The sequence below is a fragment of the Sturnira hondurensis genome, unplaced genomic scaffold (assembly GCF_014824575.4).
Source record: "Sturnira hondurensis isolate 20B ecotype Veracruz unplaced genomic scaffold, ASM1482457v3 Scaffold0022136, whole genome shotgun sequence".
Lineage (NCBI taxonomy): Eukaryota > Metazoa > Chordata > Mammalia > Chiroptera > Phyllostomidae > Sturnira > Sturnira hondurensis.
In genome coordinates, this window is record NW_028094767.1 from 354663 (window position 1) to 375733 (window position 21071).

At 41.6% G+C, this 21071-nt stretch overlaps 1 pseudogene; it reads left to right on the top strand.

The window, feature by feature from the left end:
• Positions 1 to 1712: 1712 nt before the first annotated feature.
• Positions 1713 to 15023, top strand: LOC118978721 (E3 ubiquitin-protein ligase TRAF7-like; annotated as a pseudogene).
• Positions 15024 to 21071: the final 6048 nt, after the last annotated feature.

The window sequence follows — 21071 nt, forward strand, 5'->3', positions numbered from 1 at the left end:
AAGGAGAGAAAAGAGTATAGAAGTGCGTTCCCCGCCATGCAGAGACCAATGCAAAGCAAAGCCCCTGAAATGTGAATGGTGTTCTGCTTGATGTTTTGTCCCTTGGCTACAGCCCTGGGCCACCCACCACGTGTGCTCCCCTGGCCACCCAAGCTAGGCAGTTCGAAGATGTCCCTTGGAGGCTGCTAATAATAGCAATAATAATAATAATAACAATAATAATAAAAAATTTAAACCCCGAGAACTAGACATAAACTGGGGTGTTAGACGGGGTGAACGCTGCCCTCTGGGAGACACTGACACTCTGGGCACCGCCACATGAGTGCGGGAAGAAAGGAAAAATGGGGAGAAAAGAAGAAAACACAAGGCCTGGGGAGAGCACAAAGATGGTAGTCAAAATGAGTCTCCTTCCTAAGAAGGCCTCCAGATTCGAGTCCGTTCAGATGACTGCCCCTCAGGGGGATGGATGCTCCAAGACAAGCCCGTGGGACCCTCGCACACAAAGTCCAGCGCCCCTCCACCGGCTGCTTCTGCGCTGAGCCCTGGGCCAGGTGAGTCCCCAGTCAGGCCCTTTAAGAGTCCTTTTTCAATTAGTTATGGCTTTGTGGATCTCTCAGAGGCAAGCCCCATTGGTTTTCAAAGCTAGATTTTTGGGAGGGGTTGTCTCTCTGGTGCAGGTTTTGAAAGTTGGGGGTATCTGATCTAGGATTCAGACCGTTTGCTTCTCAGGAAAAAGCTGCGTTTTGAGTTCCCTCCCAACTGGTTCGCTGCACCTGGGGTGGGGGTCAATGAAGAGATTGTGTCCCAGCTTCCCACCTGCTAGTTCACCCAATGCATAGCAGTTGCTCAGCCGGTTTTTAGGTCTTGTTTGGAGAAAGTTGTTCCATGTGTAGCAGAAGATTCACTGTGTTAACAGCAGGAAGTGTGTCAGAACCCTCTGTCCCCATCTTGAACCAAGGCACTGACTAAAACTGGAGCACCAGACTGGTAAAAGCCAGCCCCATAGGTTTCTACTTACAAAAGCTCCCTGTCCTCAAAAATTGCACATCTCCAATTCCTTAAAACTGCTGTTCTTGCTCCTACCCAATCCTTTCCTTTCTACTCCCAATGAAAAACTAAACCAAGCATGTTTCATAAGAGTTCTCTCCTCAGTTGAATAGACTGTGGTGAATAGACTGGGATGGGGAAAAGCAATCACTGACTTTATGTGTATGTATATATATACATATATATATATATATGCGTGTGTGTGTGTATAAATTTTAATCAACACCTAAAAATTAATTTATATTCGATGGCCCCTAATCAGGCTCATTTCATGGGTGGTTGGTTAGTATTTTTGAATGATGCTAATCAGAAACCCATATTCCAGGAGCAGCTACCACAAGCATTTTTAACTATTTTAACTTTCTACAAGCAGTAGAGGGGTTGTTAATTAACATAAGAGATATCAAAAATGCCTTTTCATTGGTTAAATGAGAGATATTCAAGACATACAGTCTCCCTAGAAAATTCAAGAGTACCTCGGCAATTACACGTGTATAAATATGTCACCCCATAGCTTAAAGCCTTGAAGTGACATTCTCTCTTACATCCTGGATTTACCATTAATGGAGAATTCTGTCACTTGATTCCTAGGCTATCCGAATCTTGCCTGTGGAATATTGTCTTTCTCCAATGTATATTTCACGCAATGTATTAGTTGCCCAAGAATGGGAGTGCCTCGAGATGGCAAGAACAGGGCGCATAACGGCATGGGTACCGCTTGTGAAGTGGTGTTGATGGATGCACAGAATCTGGTATGAGGCTTGCCATCCCTGCAACCTGCCTATTGGATGTGGAGGTAGTGTGGGGGGAGATGTATAGCCCTCAACTGCATCAAAATAATATTGGTTCTCACATTTGCCAATAAAAACGTATCCTTCAACTGTGCACAGCCAACTTGGCTCAGATCATTTTGTAACAAATGTGTCTCTGACATTTCCAAGCATTAGACATAAAATGCTTTATCCTGCAGAAACCTCCTTTCTCGAATATTTCAACATGCACACAGGTATGTCCCTCAGTGGGATAAGGACAGCATGCTTCTTCGTGGACCAGGGTCCTACCAACCTCTGCCAGGAGTCCGACGTGCCTGCTAGTTGGTTTTGTCTGACCCATGAGCGAAAGATGTTTCCTACCATTTAAAACAGTTGGAAAAACCAAAAGAATATTTTATAATGTGAAAATTATATGAAATTTCAGTCACAGTGTCCCTAAATATAATTTTTTGGAACACAGCCAAGCCCATTCGCTCCGTACTATCTATGGCTGCTTTCACGGAATAGTTGCAACAGAGAAACCATAACACTCAAACCTAAATTACTTACTACAGGTAATGTTCTTCAACCTCTGGTGTGTATCACAGGTGTTTTCAAAAATCATGCAATATTATAAAATGCTGATTTTCAAATTCCAAATAGCTAAGCGGAGAATTATCAAAGGAAATACAAGCCATCTGTAAGTTGGGAGCAGGCTATAAGAGGGTTTTAGGTCTTCCAATTTTAAAATAAGATAGGTGTTTGGCTATCACTTATGTATAAAAATTAATAATCTTCACCAACCCTGGCACTGATACCTGGGGACAGCAACTGACCAAACAGATTATAAACACGTAATTAAAATGCCTTCCTACCATTCTTTATATAGGCAAAAGGCAAAAATGCCTGAATGAACTTGTCACTACCACACTCCCTCAATCTGAAAGCCACCCCAGTCTATTCCTCACTTCTTTTTTATCCTACATACATATTTATAAATGTTTTCATTTAGCATGTCTGTGTATTTTGTGGTTTTTAATATGCCTGCAGGGTCAAATGCATTAGGAGGAGAGTAATAGCCATCTTGAGCTCACAGTAATAAGTCAGTGAAAAGTTTTTGATCAGGTCGTTGGGGCAAGAGCGCCGACTGGAGTGTGCATGCCACGGCCTGCTGTCCAAGTCGTCTGGAGCAATTTGTCAGCAAATAGGCCAAGAACTGCCATGAGCTGTTATTTTGAAACAAAAGAGGCAGACACATTTTAATACACTAATCAACAGATTTCTCTGAATACTGCATCTCTTCTGTTTAACCTCAATAACATTCTCTTCGAACTACACACAAACACCCTGTCAAAACTGTGCATGAGGAAGAGGGTTCCAGCTCGCTGGAACTGTGCCCATCGCCACTTTAAAGAATTCGTAGAAAAAAGGAAAATTAAGTAGAGCAATTGATATGCACACAAAATAAATCCAAACAGGCAGATTTTTCTAACCTATGGCTCCTAATCTTCGCTGGCAAAGGTCACACTGAGCATTTTTGACCTACTATAAAAAGGGTGTTAAAAGTGTATGTATTCACACATGAAAACATCACTTGAGTTTCAAGGCTCAGTAACCAAACCATTTTAAATCAAAGCAAAATTCAAAACCAGCCACCAATAAATTCAGCACATTGATATTATCAACTAGGAAGAAATCTATGGATAAACTCAGCCAGACAAAAAGCAAGGATGTTTGCTGGTCTGACTTTTAAACGCATGTTTCAGGAATGTGACGGAACTTGGTCAGAGTTTTTCTTTAACTTTTCTGCCATCTAGCAACAAGTTCTACTACATGCTAAATGAACATTGAATGTTCCAGAGAGCAGTATCATAGATTCCACTAGGCACATAAGAGGAACACTGCTGTGAGTTCAAAACTATCTGTGGTTTGTCCATCCATTTTTTTTGCTGGGGGAATGGAGAGATCACGGAACCCGTAGGGAGCTAGCCATATCGGTCCACCCAGCTCTACCTCTGTTTCTCAGAAGGCACACCTGGAGTCCACCTTGCCTCTGCCTGAAACCCATGGAGGCAGCCAGCCGGTCTCTCAGTCACCCTCCCCAGGCCTAGACAAGCTATGCCACATGGAGACTCGGCATTGGTCTGCAGGTTCATCATAATCACACATGTTCTACCTCTCAAAGCCTGTTCAGAATTCTGCCTTCATTTTGCCTGATGTTTCTATTGGCTTCCTATGATGGCAAGCAGAAAAATAATGGCTAAGAGCATAGCTCTGGGACACAGAGTATTGGGCCCAAATTCTGGCCCCCTGGCTTATGAGCTATGTGGCCTGGGGGAGGTATTGAACCAGCCTGTCCCTGTTTTTTTGACCCACAAAAAGAGAAAACTATAGTTACCTGCATCATTGGGCTGTCGTGAGGTTAAATCAGTAGTTCTCAATCCGATATACTCTTTCTACAGATATTTAGTAACATCCTTTTAAATACCCTGAAACAAAATTTCATGGACAGTGGTATCCACCCGGATATTATTTTTTAAAATAATATAATCCCTTGAGTTTAATATAAGGAAGAAATAAAAGAAAGGTAATTTATAATAAAACAATATGTTTCAATAAGCAAATGCTCAGGCATGGTTATTATAGAAGATGTAATAAATGGCCCCAGTGCTGAACACACACTCGGAATCACCATCAGTGCGGCATCTACAACCACCACAAACATGTCAGGGGCAGGTACCTAAAATAGTGAAAAACTCCTGGTAGGTTCCAGACAAAACAAAGTATGAATTTCTGGTATTCTCTCAATTTAGATGATAGATACACTCTTGGAAATGTCAAAAATCCAAACTTTACTTTCTGTTCATACATAAAACAAAAGTAGGTTCTAGACTTGAAAAATTGTAAAAATAGCAGTTCATCCCTAGGAATGGTCACCAGAAATAGACGCTTAAGCAAGAATTGAATGAAGGGAGGTTTTCCCTAAGTGAGACAGCCCCTCTCATCACATGAAGTCTAGCATCCCTGGCCCTGTCACAAATCACTGTGACAACAAAAACAGTGCCCTCAGGGAGTGATAACAATCCCATTGCCGGCCACTGGATTAAATGACATGGGAAACACACAGAACTCGGTTTTCCATGGGGTTCATGCTCAAGTTGTAACTATTTTTGCTCTTTCCACCTTCATGTCCTTGCAGGGTGTCCAAACTTCTGGCATCTCTGGGCCACACTGGACAAAGAAGAGTTGTCTTGAGCCACACATTAAATGCATTATGACATAATCACAAAAAAATCTCATAATGTTTTAAGTAAATTTATGATTTTGTGTTGGACCACATCCAGAGCCATCCTGGGCTGCATGAAGCCTGCAGGCCGCAGGTTGGACACCCCTGTGAATCCTACCACACTCAAAAACTTGCCTCCACAGCACGTTCTCATGCCATCTTGAGTGCCCACAAAACAGACCCTGTTCTACAATGACCCATTCCCTAGATTAAAGAGAATATGATGGTCAATGTACATGCCTTTTAAAAGCCAGTGTTTCTGTTACCATGTATAAATAGGAAAGCAATTAGCAATCTCTCTTACACCACTCATCAAATGATAGCAAGAGAGGTTAAAAGGGTATACAACTCAGTATAACCATAGCTGGCAGGACTTTTGATGAGTCTCGCTTCATGCTTTAAAAAGCCCTAATAGGGAACTGATCATAAAAATTCATATGGCAAGAAACTCAAGGAGTGAATATATAACATGACTAATTTGAATTGGAGTTTTAAGAACTTTGGAGTACCAATTTTGTCCTTCATCATCTCATGTATTCAGTAAGTATTAATTGGAGCGAGTAAATTTGTTAACCTAAAATAGAAGGTTAGTGTGACATATTTTTAGGGACTTGGAGGCCGGCTTCAGTCGGGGAAGAGCGGTACTTGACAGTCAGCAGAGGCAGAGAGGCAGAAGCCAGCCGGTGTCCACTGCTGAAGCCAGGCACTCAATGTTGCTCAAAGAGAAATGGGGCTCTGATAATACCATTCTACCCACCTATCTAGTTTCACTTCCTAAGGAACCTTATGACTTTAAAGATTTATGCCTGAATCTCTGGCCTGAGCTGTCCTGAGAACCTCATACGTGTCCATTCAACTGCCCATACAGTAGTACAATTGGTTGTCTAATGGGAATCTCAAAATTAGTGTATCCACCTTGTGCCTCCAGGTGTAATACCTGAGAAGTATAATAAATATATATTTAGTGAGTGAACAAAACAGTGTTAGACAGTAATAGCTAGAGAAACCAGTCTGAAGCCTGGTCAAGGAATCTTGGAGGGAAAAAGAAAGACTTCTGAGCCTACAGAATCCCATAGCAGCTGGTATGATTAAAGAGGGCCTATCTCCAGGATGGAACACCTTGGCAGGGGTCCAGGGACTTGTGGGGCTCAGATCTCTGAAACTGGTTAAATCTGAGTCTGTGAAGGACCATCTGGTCTATAGTTTAGCTTTAGGCTCTCAGTGAAGAGGGCATTCGGGAAACAGGATTACAAACACGGAGGCGTGCCCGCTCACATAGAATTCTGGGGTCAGGTTAACCATTCATTCTGTGTCAGAACAGAACAGAATCCTGTGTAAGAAGAACCTTGACCATTCTATCTCTAGAGTCAGCTTTCTATCTAGGCATGTATCTTCATTCGACTCTTCATAGTTCAGAAAAGGCAGTTAATCTTATTTCCACCTCAGCCAATAACTATTGTGCATGGATTGCTTTTGTCCAATAACACAGAATACCTGCTCTCCAGGTACTTGTGAAGTAGTATAACTTCATACTTTTCTCTGGCTGTTGCCTATTACCTGATCTGTTATGAAAGCCACACTTGCAGAAGGTTGTCTGAAGGATTTGCCTTCCATCCTTCTTGTTAGTCCCCACTAGGCTGGATCACTGAAGCACCAGTCTGTGTGATCATTTCATTGGATAGCAGTAATTTACTCAACTGCCCTGGGCATTATGTCTTAAGCATGTAGTCAAGAACATTATAAGGAAGGTCTATAGCACATCACATCTCATTAGCTGTGCAAATATTAATGAAGACTATTTTATGACATCCCATGGGAGAAGTCTCTCCAGGTTCAACTACAAGACCATTCAGGCTTCTCTTGATGCACTGTCTTGCTTCACCTCATATTCAACATGAATTGTGTAACTGATCAAAGTTTCTTTTCAGAGTGACTTCTGGAATGCTTCAAAATAATTTTTCTTTTTTAATTAATTTATTTTAATTTCTTTTTTACATTATTTTATTGTATTTTTCATTACCATTTATCCCTGTATACTCTCTTTCACCTCCACCCAGCCCCCTCCTCACCACAATCAATACACTAGTATCTACATCCATGAGTAAATAAATTTTCCAACCATTTTACACAAAATTTTGGTACTAACTTTATTGCAGGTTAATATTCCCTTACCATAATTTTTATCTCTCTAATCTCTTTATTTTTATTAATAGTAGATATAAGACACACTTGTGTGTATTTATGTTTTATTTTTAAATTATTTGATATCCATATATAGTAACTTATCTTGAATTCATTCAAGTGATATTTGTAAACAATTATTTGTTAACTTACCAATTTGTTATGTCAACACTAATAATTTATTTTAGTATAGACCTGAGGCCTATATCCCTTCTTTATGCCAATTCACAAGTAAAGGTATCTTTATTTCACAAATAATTGGGAATTTAAAGTCTTAGGCTACAGAGTGGCCTATTTGATTGACCAAATATTTACTGGACACCAACTCTGTGCCAGACAGTGTTCTGGTATTAACATATACAAAATAAACATGGTTACCGCTCTTAAGTAGAATATATGATTGAGGGATGGTTGTTAGGGGGAAATTAACTATAAACAGGCAGACACATAAATCAACAGAATGATTTCCAATCTGAATCCAAATATTTAAGACAATATAGTGGCTTGGTATGATGATGATCGGAGAGTAACTTCACATGGGGTCATCAGGGAAATTTGCCTTAGAGATGACAGTCAGCCAGAAACTTGTATGAAAAGAGAGGCATGCAAACATTTTTCAGAGAAGAGAGATCCAGATAGAAGAGGAAAGAAGTATCAAGTCCCTGATATGAGAAATAGCTTGATGTGTTCAAGGATTCATATGAAGTATAATTAGCAAGGGGGAAAGTGGTAGAAGTCAAGGAAATAGGCAGAGGCCACATTAGAGATAAGGGCTATGTAAAGAATGAAAATAATGTGAAAGAAGTTACTGAGTGACTCTTAAAATTGGGTAATGAGGAAAGAACTTTCTGAGAAGATGACATTAGGGAGGCTGAGCTGATGCAAAGGCCGTCACCAAACTGTTGGAAGTTGTTCACAATCTTGACAACCCAAGCACAGTTAAAGGAGTGGTGGGGAGAGAAGCCTGGTCACAGTACATCAGAGAGAGATGAGAGATATGCCCTGTTTAGAGATAAGAAAACTCAAGATTAAATAAAATTTAGTTTTCCCATAAATTCAAACAAATTAGAGTGAAAATCTCCCCAGGATTTCATGATCTGGACATGAAGTTTCTAAAATTCATAAGAAAGTACAAGAGGCAAAAATGTCTACAAATACTTTAAAGAATATATAGGAAGATATGCTCTACCATTTGTTGTAAAGCTGCAGTAAATGAGATCATGTGCTCTTGATTTGGAATTATACAGATAAACCATTGAAACAATAAAATAACATGATATCCAGGAAGAGGTATAAGACAGGTGGCATTACAAAGCAGTGGAGAAATGATGGGCTATTCATTCAGGATGCTAAGATAGAAGTGCAAAAGGTATGAATACACAATTCAACAAGAATAACACAATGGCTGATAAACATATGAAAAGATGCTCTATTTTACCAGATGCCAGGGAAATACAAATTAAAACCACAGTAATGTACCCTCTCAAATGCATCAGCTTGGCAAAATTTAAAAGTTTGACAATTTCCTGGCTGATGTGGCTCAGTGGACTGAGTGCCAGCCTGAAAACCAAAGTGTTGCCGGTTCGATTCCCAGTCAGGGCACATGCCTGGGTTGCAGTCCAGGTCCCCCCACTGGGGACATGCAAGAGGCAACTGCACATTGATGTTTCTTTCCCTCTCTTTCTCCCTCCTTCCCCCTCTCTCTAAAAATAAATGAATAAATAAAATCTTTTTAAAAATAAAAAGTTTGTCAATTAACATGTTGGCATGAATATGAAGAAATAGTAACTTCTCATTTCATAGTAGCAGTGGGGATGGAAATAGTATAACATCTACCAGTACAGGATAAAGTATACAGTAGTTATTCAATGGAATACAATACAGAATTAAAATGAATAAATTAATATATTAATATGAGTCAATCTCAAGAATATAATGTTGACCAAAGATGTAAGTTGTATGATGACGTATATAATATTTATACAACATTTGAAAACTTGCAAAAATAAATACTATATACCAGTTGTGGGTATATACCAGTTGTGGGTATATACCTGTGGAATAATATATAAAAACATATAGAGGCATGATGACCACCAAATTCAGGGAATGGTCACCTTTGGGGATGGGAGAAAATGTATTTGAGAAGGGTTTCAGTTATGTCTATAACATTTCTCTTAGAAAATGTAAATATAAAAAAATCATTAAAACTTTATAAAGCTGGACAGAGCTCTGTGTGTTCATAGAGGCATCCTATATTAGCTCCTAACTATTCTCTGGGTTTGAATTGTTTCATAATTCCAAAAGAGAATGAAAGTTGATGAAATAAAACAATCAATACAGACAATGTGTAGTAGTTTTACTGTGTATGGACAGAGAATTCGAGTGGTTACTTAAAAGGATCAACATGAGTTTCTTTGTTTAAGATAGAAGATGCTCAAATATTTTGTATGCTGAAGTGAATAATCTAGCAGGAAGAGAAACTGATTGAAGAGACTGAGTAAACAAACCTCAGGAGTGAGGTCCTTAGTGGTAAAGCAAGACAGGATACTGAGCTTAAGTAACAAGACTCACTGCTCACAAGCCAAGACACATCTCTCCTTCGCAGTAAGAAGAAGGACAAAAGGTAAGCGCAGGTGCAGCAGGCTGGAGGATTTGAGGGTGAAAGAAGTTGAGGGGAGCCGAAGGACTGCCCACCTGACTATAGCTGTTTTCGGAATAAAGCTGGAGGGTAAACAGGGGAGGCTAGGGAAGAGGCTATCAGTGTAGAAATATTGAGACGGCGATGAATAGTTTTTGTAAGAGTGGGAAAGGGAATTTTTACAGAAAACTACTAGAAATAAATTCTAACTAACTTAAGCCAATTTGGTTAAACACAAATAAGTTAATCTTAGTAAATAGTAGTGTGCACCACTAGTTGAAAGTGAGCAAGAAAACTAAAATTGGACTTGCCTTTTGACCCAGCAATTCCACTGCTGGGATTGTATCCTAAGAACCCTAAAACACCAATCCCAAAGAACCTATGCACCCCAATGTTCATAGCAGCACAATTTACAATAGCCAAGAGTTGGAAGCAACCTAGGTGCCCGTCAGTAAATGAATGGATCAAAAAACTATGGTACATATACACAATGGAATTTTATGCAGCAGAAAGAAAGAAGGAGCTCCTACCTTTTGCAACAACATGGATGGAACTGGAAAGCATTATGCTGAGTGAAATAAGCCAGGTGTTGAAGGACAAATACCATATGATCTCACCTTCAACAGGAAGGTAAACAACAAAACAAACAAGCAAGCAAAATATAACCAAAGACACTGAAATAGAGAACAGGCTGACAGTGACCAGAGGGGAGAGGGGAGGGAATTTCAGGGGAAATAAGGGAGGGATTTAGAGGAACCTATATAAAGAATACATGGACAACTGAGAAGGGTGGAAATGGGAGGGAGGGGGGAGGATGGGGGATGGGATGGGATGGGAGTAATAGACAGAAAACTGTACTTGAAAAATAATTAAATAAAAAATTGGAAAAAATTAAAAAAATAAAATAATGTTGAAATCTCTGGAAAAAAAAAAAGAAAGTGAGCAAGAGTTCACTACTCCCCTACAATCTTGTTACCAGATTTTTTAGTAAAAGAAAAAATCAGACAAAGATCTACCACACATACAGACTATTAAGTTAACATTTATTAGTAAACAGACCCCAAATAGGGCCTATTTTAAAAACCCGATGAAATCCTTTTTTGGTGCTCCAGTCATGCCTTGCACAAAAGGGTACTTTGGGATGACACAACAACATTTCTAGAGGCAAGATTCAGTTAGCCTAATGGTCCAGCAAGCCAACCAGAATCCTACAGAGATGGCTGAGCACAGGACTGTTGGGGGTCAACCTTCCACCTCTAATCTAACCATGAAAGATAGTTTACCAGACCAATGCCAAGGCAAAGAGTTTTTCTAGAATGTTGTAGTTAACTTGCAAATTTTATCTTTCACTAATCTCATTAATGAATGTGCATTTCCAACATCCATTATCTAATTAACAATCCATTAATTTCACCAGTGGATACTAGTCTCTATCTTCCATTATGCTAATGTTTTAAAATCTGGCATTAATTGGAATTAAAAATTATTGAAGGCTAGAATAGTTGTCTCTGGAGTGCAGATTTTTCAGTTACATGGTGACCACCCAGTCTCTCCCCCTAGGGTATGTATTTCAGCCTGGCCATTGGCCATATCTGGAGTGCAGCTCAAACTCATACAGGCAAACACACATACAAACATGTGTGCACACACGTGTGCCTATGCCAAAATATTTTGAAGTAAGATATAGACATTACCTTACATAAAGTGAGATACAACACTGTTGAATTCTCATTTGTGATATCAGGTCACAAGCTTCACTCAATATTTCTACTGAGAGTTACTTGGTATGAGATGCTAGCTTATAATCAGGGGATGGACTTAAATCATGATTAGTCTTGAGAAGAACTTCCTTAGTCTGTAGCTTGTCTAAGCTCCAGTTTCCTCACGTGCAAAATGATAACAGTGTCTACCTATTGTGGCTATGTGAACAAACTGAGTAAAGTCACCCAGTGTTTGTTATCATGGTTAGAATGTTTTGGCTCACATCTTTTGGCTGGTATCATTTGGAAAGAAATTGAACTGGTTGAACTAGCAACTCCATTGCATTATCTCTATGTGCATAGTATCACTTTTAGATTGTAAGCCACTCCAAGGCAAACCTCTGTGTGTTTCGTGTTCCAAAACTCCTTTGCAGGGGGTATAAGGGGACTAAAGGATAATGGGAAAAGAATACAATAAGGATTAAATCAAAAATAAATAAATACATAAATAAAAATACGTTGAGTCCTACAAAACTGAGGCAATTCTGGCCACTTCCTTAGGCTAGGTGCTTATTAGGCAGACAGAGCACCTGCTAATAGGGCTCTTATGCTGGGAAGTATCTCTCTCTCACTCCCGCTTTTACCCCCACCTTGAACTCTGCCACAAATGCAAGTCTCTCCCATGCCTCCTGCTCTGCTTATAAACTATCCTTTAAAAGCATAAACTATGCTTTTAAAAAAATGTGCTTTGACCCAGCTAGCTTGTCAAACTAATTCTCTCTCATCTTTCACTGCTAGACTATATAAAAAAGAAGACTCACTCCTTGTCTCTTTTCCACTACCCAATTACTCTGTAATGCACTGCAAGCTGACTTCCTTCTCCATTATGCTACTGACATGCTCTCCCAAAGGTCATACATGGATTTCTCCTCATCACAGATCCAACAGCATTTCCTCAACACACATCTTCTTGATTCTCTTTGCAGCCCTCGACCCTGCTGACCATCCACTCTTCCTTGCTGGCTGGCTAAGTGCTCACACAATGAGCACTGGAAGAATTCAGACCTCTAAAATCTTTCAACAGCATTATCTAAGCTCAGTGTAATGTCTATAAAAGTCAAGTCACTCATGAAAACGCAAAATTTATCATGACTTTATATAGAAAGGAATACATGTGACTTGCTGACACCAAACATACCTTATTGATTCTCTTAGCAGCCTGTCTCTTTGTGCTAGTAATTATTTTGAAAACATTGCTGGCAGCCAAGAGCACATGATGAAGTTGCGGGGTAGGGGTGGCGCTACTACTCCCAGGTGGCCATGAGCAGGGCAGTCACCTGAGTGCCCCTCTAGAGCCTGAGCTCGGGCCAGAGCACCCACTACGGCACAACCTCCAGGAGGCCCCACCAACCTTCCCATTTTATCAGTCTCCACAGGGACCAGAGGAAAACAACCTTAGGGCCTGCCTTTTTTCAGCAGTCACAAAAGCCCATGGAATCAGCACACACAAACATCACTGCAGGGCACCCTTCTCCTTCAGCACCCTGCCTACTCCCCATAGGATGAGTAGGACAGCATGCCCCCATCAGCACCCTTCAAGGCTCTGACTGCCATCTCCAGCCACTCTGGGTCCAGCCTGTCCCTGTGCTCTACCCGTTACATGTCCAAGGATGAAGAGGAGTCAGAGCCACTGGAGGTTGCTAAGCAGCTGTTGGTGAAGCACTGTTGCCAGCTCTGCTGCAGAGTGTTCAAGGACCCTGTGATCACCACATGTGAGTATATATTTTATCCAAGATGCACCACGAACTCACAAAAGTGTTCCATGGAAATGCCAACATGATGGTCATGGTAAACAACATTTTGGTGGCAGTGCTGGTCTGGGAGTCTTCATCCACTATAGGCACAGCTATCCCAATGGTGGGGGCTGGGAAGCCCCCAAGCTTTGGGATAGACCCTAGAAGCTGCCCTTTCACCATCAATCTCAGCAGCCGGAAGAACCATGATGATAACTGTGACTACAGATGTGTGCAGGAACAGCGCCAGCCATCTGCACCTTCTCAAGATGAACCTACAAGCCCACCTCAAGGAGTGCAAGCACAGCAAGTATCCCATTCCCAGTGAATGTAGTTCACATTCACTGGGAATCAGTGCATGTATGAGAGGGACCTGGAGACATGCCACTTGGACAGCCTGAGTTCCTGCAGTAGACAGTTGACAGCTTCCACAAAATGCATGTGGCACTGGCCCAGAAGGACCAGCAGATTGCTGTTCTGTGCTTCATGCTAAGCAAGCTCTCAAGAAGACTGACCATCTGGAGAAGAGCCCTGAGCTCAAATCTGATGTCCTGGACAAAATCCAGAACAAACTTAGTGAAGACTTCATGGAGTCCCAGAGTGACACATCCATGTTGAATGAGGAGGTGTCCCACACCAATACACATGAGCATCCCAGGATCCTATGACCCTTGGCACATTATCCATAGCAAAGGAAACTTTGTGGGCAACCAGGTTAACAGATGTCATCTGTTCCATGGGTTACCTGCTTTTCCATGGCTCCTCTGACAAGTACATAAATGTGTGCGATGCCTGTTCCACCTACAAATGTCAGAAGACACTAAAAGATCTTAATAGCATTGTGCTGATGCCCTATATTCAGGGGCTAAAGCTCTACTGTAGCTCAGCAGACTGCACCATCTTCACGCGGGACATCCAGAACCTGCAGAAGGTGAACATGATCTGGGTGCAGACACCTGGAGTGCACACTGGTCTTCTTGCACAGCATACTCCTCAGCAGCTCTCAGGGGGCCATCAAAGCCTGAGACATGGTGGGCACTGAGCTGAAGTTGAAAAAGGAGCTCACTGGCCTCAATGACTGGCTCTAGGCCTTGGTGCTGCCCAAACACGTGCCTGTTTGGGTGGCTTCTGGTATCTGTATGGTGGCTTCTACCAGACACTCAAGATCTGGGACATTCAGACCCTCTACTGTATCCATGTTCAGCAGATGTCAGTGGCAATGTCTACTCTGTCATCATAAGGAATCACACTGTCTGGGGCACCTAGGAGAAATGTATCCACTTGTGGGATATCAAGCCCAGGGAGCAGGTATAGACTGATGAGCTGTGTGGGCACCATGTATGCCCTGGCTGTCATCTCCTTTTCAGACCAGACCAAAGTCTTCAGCGTGTCCTACAGTCCCTCAGGGTCTGGACTCTAAACAACATGATCTGTATGCAGCCCCTGCTGCCTTACCAGGGCCTTGTGACTGGGCTGGCCATGCCCCAGTGCCAGCTCTTCACGGGGATGATGGACAGCACTGTGAAAGTTTGGGCTTGTCAACAGGGAATTCAGGCCCAGCCCGCCCTAGAGGGAACAGGCTGGCCACACAACCGGCCTGGGCCTGCCCTGTGGGTCAGGTGAGCATGTTCACCCAGCCAGGCAGTGCCCTCCCTGCCCAAGGCCCAGAAAGCCACCTCTGCTTGGCCCCCTCATTGCTGCCGCCAATAAATGCTTAGCCCCACTCACTGGGTGCCAGATACAAGTCTGACCCAGCCCACCCTCCTGCCCCTCCCCAGGCAGATTGTGGCTTTTTTATTCACCTTTTCTACTATTTTTAGATTGTATATAGATTTGATTACTTCCTGATTGAAATAAAAGGTGCACAGACTGTGAAAACAAATTAAATGCATGTAGATGGACACCCGTAAGATTAAAAGAAAAGCTTACCTGCTCTTCTAATGATCAGCTTATAATTATTTGTTTCAGGGAGGCACTGGTTCAGTCTTTTAGGTGTACTGTATTTATTACCATGGACTTGGAGCAGGGCAAGGAGGAGAGACAGGGAAGAGCACCTTGCTAACAGCCTTTGGAGAAAGGCTGGTCTGCTTTGTCTCCACAAAAGAATCAGGTCATTCAGGTTCTCCCACACTAGAATACATCGAAAAGATCTCTGAGAATATAATAAAGACAGAGGCGGGTACAGAGCCTCCTTCCCCCGATGCTAACATTCATATCCTCAATAACACTGTCATCCAGGGCCCTCCAATTGCCTCTCTCCATTTCTGCCGTAAGCAGTCAGCTTTTGTCAGATTCTGTTGGCTGCTCCACCCCTCAGATTGTCCAGAGGGTAAAAAATGGGAACCCATCTTGGATGGGTATTACCCTTGTGTTTCTTTCTATGTGTTAGGTCCTTCTTTCCTAAGATACAGGCAATACTGCAGGAGAAACTCTCTGAACTACTTGGGCTGAATTTTGTATTAACAAGAAAGAAATGTATTTAAGATACCCAGAAGTACAGAAGAGGACACTGAATTTTTATCAGAGGTAATAAAACTTATTATCCCCAGATCAAAAATTTAATACTCATGGCACTGCTTACCTGCCCCTAGTTCCTCCTAAGAGATGCAAATATTCCCAGTTAGTCACTCATTGTGATAGTGATGAAAATACCACAAGAATCCCCCTTGCCTGCCTGAACTGCAGAGACAAATCAACAGTATGAGCAAAAGAAACCTAGAACACTAAGTGGACTGTGCATCTACCAAAGAAAAGAGCACATGATTCCAGAAATAAAAAGTTTGCAGATTCTTGTGTATCTTCCTAACCCATGATATTTAAATAAGTAGATGCAAGATGGAGGAAAAGACCAATGCAAACTGTGAAATTTGGATGCGACCCCACATTTTCATTGGCTTCTCTTTTCATTCAATATTGTATCAATATTATGATTTATAACAAGAAAGATATATTTGGTCCATGCCCTGTTTTAGAACACAGAGCTCCTAAAATCTTTCAGAATTTCCTGAGCAATTGAGAGCAGCAAAACTATCTTTTGTTATGGTAATGAAGTGACTTAGGACCCCATGCAGACCATGTGTTTAGAGGGTTGGAACTTCAGTCTCTTCTCCTTTGCCCATGGGCCTGGGACATTGAGTTCAATCACCAGTGGGCAGTGATTTAATCAACCATGCACACGTAATGAAGCCTCTATTTAGTTGTCCAGACTCAACAGGATGAGGTTACGAGAGTTTCCGGACTGGTAAACACGTGGAGATCTGGAGAGAGTGGTGTACTTGGAGAGGCCGTGGAGGCTCTGAGCCCTTTCCATATACTTTGCCTTATACATCTCTTCCATTTGGCTGCAACTCAGTTATACCCTTTCACAATAAACCGGTAATCCAGTAAGTAAAATGTTTCTGTGAGTTCTATAAGCCACTCTAGCAAATTAATCAAACGTGAGGAAGGGGTCGTTGGAACCTCCCATCTATAGCAAGTCATCAGATGCCCAAATGACGATCTCGGTATCTGAGCTCAGCTGTTCCCAGTGGCCAGCATTTCTGCCCATTGCTAGAAGGTGCTGAATCGTTTCCATGACTTGAAATTGTAGCTTTCTCTCCTAGCGAAGGAACACTGATGGTGCACAACAGGATTAGAAAGTGTAACACAGGGACATACAGCAAACAGAGAGAGAGAAAGTGTTTTGTTAGCACCTACCAGCTTCCCAGCCCCTGTGAATATATATTAGAAATATTTATATATGTATTTACAGGGGTGGGAAAATGTAGGTTTACAACTTTTCATACGGAAAGTCATACAATAATCAATCAATAATAATATGATTTTTTCACATACTGGTAACTACAGACCTACTTTTGTCCACCCCTGCATGTTTATAGGGTCCAGCAGAAGTGATGCCAGCTTGAGTGAGGTTGGCAGGGTCCGTGAAAAAACGGACCCTGCCATCTTGTCCGTGACTCACACAAGCTGGACCACAGTTTGAACATTTACCTAAAATGTCAAATGGTGTGCTTGAGTGTGATGCCATTATGTGGCATTCATAACCAGAATTGCATGGTTATGATTTTGGAATAAAAGATTTTGTAATGAAAAAGCATCCTTTGTGCCAGAGCCCATATGTAAGTATGTATGTACTTTACGTCCTCAGGTCACTTTTCCTACGTGTGATGATTTAAGGTAGGTTCATCTTTCACCTAGTTTATTTCTCACTCTCAGATACAGTGTTCTAAGTCAGATTCTGCACCAATTGGAGGATTCTAATTTTCTTTACATATCACCAAAATACCCTGTAGTTAAACGCGAGTGCTGAAGACCCATTACCCAATACTACCTCTGGGTCCTCCAAGAAAATATTAAAGAATTTAAGTATGGGGCCACAACAGTAAGTAGAACAGGAAAGGAGGCAGCAGTAACAGTTAAAAATTTCTGCAGCAGACAAAGCAATTAGGTCATTTGGACCAATCCTCCTGCTGAGGAAATGCAGAAATATTCTGCAGAAAAGCTGGATGAAATACAAAATCATCTGACAGAGTGGAATGAAGAGTTTGCAAACAGTGGAGGAAGCGCTATCAGAATGGAGATTTACAAGAGATGAGAAGCAAAACACACCAGCCTAGATTTAAGGGCCACACTTGGCCCAGAGCATTTGCTGATCTGCAAGAAAGACAAAGGTTGAAAAGTGCTTTTGCAAAGGTCCTGGGAGGAAGGGGACAAAAGTTGGTGTCCAGGCCATGGGAAAGCTCCGGGAAACTGCAAAGGGCTGCATTTCAGGGACCGAGGTGAACACAAACTGAACCACACCTCCACCAAGTACAGCCCAGCTTTGAATTATTTGTGTTGTGGAATCTTCAACTCAGAAATTTCTTTAAATTGATCTTGGCTTGCTAGGAATCCCCAGGGCTTAGAAGAAGCAAAGGAAAATTCTCTCTGGAAGGAGGTGTCCTAGACTGCAAATTCTTTCTATAAGCATACAATTTGTAATAAACTTTTTATTCTAGAATAGATGTAGATTTACAAAAAATAGTAAAGATAGTCGCCATGTATCCCATACACAGTTTCCCCCATTACCATGGTATATTTGTTACATTTAATGGACCAGTACTGATACATCGTCGTTAACTGAAGCCCATCCGTTCCCTGGTCTGGGACCCATCCAGGACACCGCATTACATTCCGTCTTTGTGTCTCCTCAGGCAAGTCTCAGCTCTGATGGTTTCTCAGACATGCTTTGTTTTTGATGGTTTTGACAATTTTGAGGGGTGCTGGTCAGCTACTTTTGAAGAATATCCCTCAATTTGGATTTGCCTGATGTTTTTCTCCTGTTGGACTGGGATTATGGTCTTTTTAGAGGAAGACCACAGAGGTAAAGTGCCAATCCTGTCACACCATATGAAGGGACACACCAATAACATTGCTTCACTGTGGATGCTGACCTTGATCAAGGTTGCATTTGTCGGGATGCTCCACCTTTACGTGACTGTTTTCTTTCCCCTTTCTCTATGGTGCCTTTAGAAAGTCACTGCACCCAGGTCACACTCACACTTCCCCTCCTGGAAAGTGAATTACCTATGCAAATTTCTTAGAATTGTTCTCAACAGGATGGTTTTTTTTTTTTCATTTTCCTCCATTTGTTTATTCAATAATTTCTTTGTATCAGTGTGGGCTTGTGGATACTTATGTTGCATTTTGTGTTACAATCCAACACTATTTTATTCCTCAAATCGCTTCAGTTTTTGGCCCTTTGGAGTCCTTTCAGTTGAATCCTGTGTCCCTCTGACATCCCCTTTCATTGCGGAGCTTTTCAGTCTTGGTTTTTGTTTTGTTTGTTCTGTTTTGTTTGAGTTCTTCCCTGCTTACTGGTGCTACAAGACACTCCAGGTTCATTCTGTACGTCACCTGTCCCAGTTTTAGAATCAGCCGTTTCTCCGTGGAGTTCTAGTGTAAGTTATTGAAGAGTGGTAAGAACCAGGATTTGGGTGCTGAGTGTTAACATAAGAAACATTCAAACTGGTAGAGAGTTTTTGATGAGTTTATTGGAGCCAAAATGCTGACAATTACAAGGAAACAATATCTCAGTGAGTTGAGAAATGCTCCAGAGAATGGGAGTTTAGCACCTTATTTTGCATGTTAGAATCAAAGGAGGAGCCGTAAGGGGGTTGCATGATGTCCACTGATGATAAATTGGGGGAGGCAGGAGAAAGTAAAGCAGGAAAACTATAGAGTAATGAACAGCATGTCTACATTTGCTAGTCCTCCAGGTGGTTTTATCAGAATATCTCGAACACTTAAGCAGCTCCCCGGTTTGGGCCTCCTGCGGAACATATGTTATATATGTATTTATGGATGTGTGTATGTGACTGGTTAATACACACATTTTTCCTTTCTCCGTCAGCTAAGAGAGCCAGAAAGCAGGGATAGCCTAGTAGCAATGAGCACACTTACGTGGAAGAAAGGGGCCACAGATCAAGCTGACAAGCTCAGGGGAGGCCAGCAAGGCAGCCTTACGAACTCAGAACCTAAAGAAACCAAAAAGGGTGGTCTAAAATTAAAACTTATAAAGTAAAAGCAGTTCATGGCAGGTGGTCCTGTCCCAAACCAGTATTTTTCTCTGACAAAGGTCAATCTTTACCTTAACTAAGTCTGTCTGTTGTGTCTTTTTGCCTCTATGATAACATAGCTTTGGAAAGCCAAGGTAAGTAACTTCCTTTCCGCAAGCCCCTGGGGCACAAGCAGAGATCACAAATCCCCTCATTGTTATTGTTAATTGTTGACTGTCAAATATCCCTTACCCACCTACTTAAAAGAAGTATGTGTCTATCATTTTACCTTTTATCCAATCCCAGAAGTTTCTCCACTTTACTTTCTCCTGCCTTTCCTAATGTATCAGCAGTGGACTTCAAGTAGTCCCCTTACAGCTCTTCCTTTAATTCTAATGTATAAAATGTGGCACTAAACTGCCATTCTCCTGAGCATTTCTCAGTCCATTGAGGTATTGCTTCCCCACAACTGTCATTCGTCAGTTTGGCTCAAATAAACTCACCAAAAACTCTCTGCAGGTTTGAATGTTTCTCACGTTAACAGCTCACATTACAGGGGAGTGCACAGACAGTGGCAGGTCCATGGCAGAGAGACCGCACCTCCTCCAGAGTGAGGCTCCTAAGGAGGGGCCCCAGACAAAGGAAGTGCCATGTCCTGCGTGAGACTCTATACTATTAACCACCTCCGTGTGCACATGCAGAAGGAAAAGGTCAAGAAGCAGTCACAGGACAAGAAGCTGCTTCCAAAAGATAAAAGAAGGGAGTGACCATCCATTCCCTAAACAATGCACATTCCTTCTGGCCTTGGACCCCCTGGCCTGCCCTCCTCACGGATGATGGGAGAACCATGTATTGACCATACTACATATAACTAATATGTAAATTAATATAAAATCATAGTATATATTAATATATACCTACTGATCCATCTCTATCTATATTAAACTAAACGTGAGTTTGTAATGATGTCTCTACTCCATTACCACATGAATTACTTTTGCCTCTTCCCCTTGCTCGTCTGTAACTTCCCACTTCAGTAGTGAGAAACCTGACTCCCATAATCAGCCATCCATTTGCTTGTCTGTTCAACTACAGATTGAACAGACAAGCAAATAGTTGTTTCAGAATTGCTAAC